Consider the following 1043-nt stretch of genomic DNA (forward strand, 5'->3'; position numbering starts at 1 on the left):
GTAAAATATTAGCATCGTGTAACTGAGATGATTACATACATTCAGGAGGATGTTCTTCCATGATTCCCAGATGCTGTAATCTCTTTGTGATCATTTGCAGGAGCAGTGGAAGGAGATCCATTGATTTTATTTTCCTGTGTATTAGCACTAATGCAGCGTCCCAGTTTCTTTCCATGTGACTTGTATCCAGCTTATTTTCTGCTTGTTTTCTCTCACAGCACTGTCTTCCTTTGTTCACATTCCACATATACTTACAACTAAAATATTTTCTCATTCCGTACTTGGAACTGAGGACTTTTCTCCTTGAAATTAGGTAAAATAGTTAATGGGGGTTGATACAATGACTTTGTAAGAGTGGGAACTTATGATATCAATTGTTAAACAACGTGTTTTGAAAAACGGCAATATCAATCTGTTCCCAGTGCACTGTTTGCACATTCAACATCACAAACTGATTTAAAAAAATATAAAATACAGTAATATGGCAAAGTAGCAGTGCACAGCTCTGTAACATCTCCTAGTATATGCAGATTTTTCAGTTTAAGATAGGTGTTGTTGATGATGTAGCTTGGTATATAATGTACTGTTCACCTTGAAATCAAAGCTTTCCTTTCTGTTTTAGAAAGGAAGCTTTGTAGTAGCTTCACTACTAGCTGTGATAAATGAATGGATGGGATAAATAACATTAAGAAAAAAAAAGCTATCATGTTTCTGTGTTCCCCAGGCACATCTTTTTTTTTTTTCTCTGTTTATTTTCTTATTACCCAGATACTCTGACTGTTAAAATAATCTTGTACCTTTCCACTCCTCTGTTTTTGATTTACATTTGCCCATTTATCTCGCATGGCTTTGCAAAAAGGTCTTCTGTTTGGGAGCTGTGGGTGGAGGGTGCCACTCACGCTAGCTAATGTTAGCTTAGTGAGTGTGATTTTGTAGACTTCGTCTATAATCAGTGAGGAGAGGGCCAAAGTGTCCTTTCTCTTTTCAGAGAAGACCTGACTTAAATGCTCATGTTTTAGATTCAATAGGGTAAAGACAGACAA

The sequence above is a fragment of the Charadrius vociferus genome, unplaced genomic scaffold (genome assembly GCF_000708025.1).
Source record: "Charadrius vociferus isolate BGI_N301 unplaced genomic scaffold, ASM70802v2 scaffold50, whole genome shotgun sequence".
In the NCBI taxonomy this organism is placed as follows: domain Eukaryota; kingdom Metazoa; phylum Chordata; class Aves; order Charadriiformes; family Charadriidae; genus Charadrius; species Charadrius vociferus.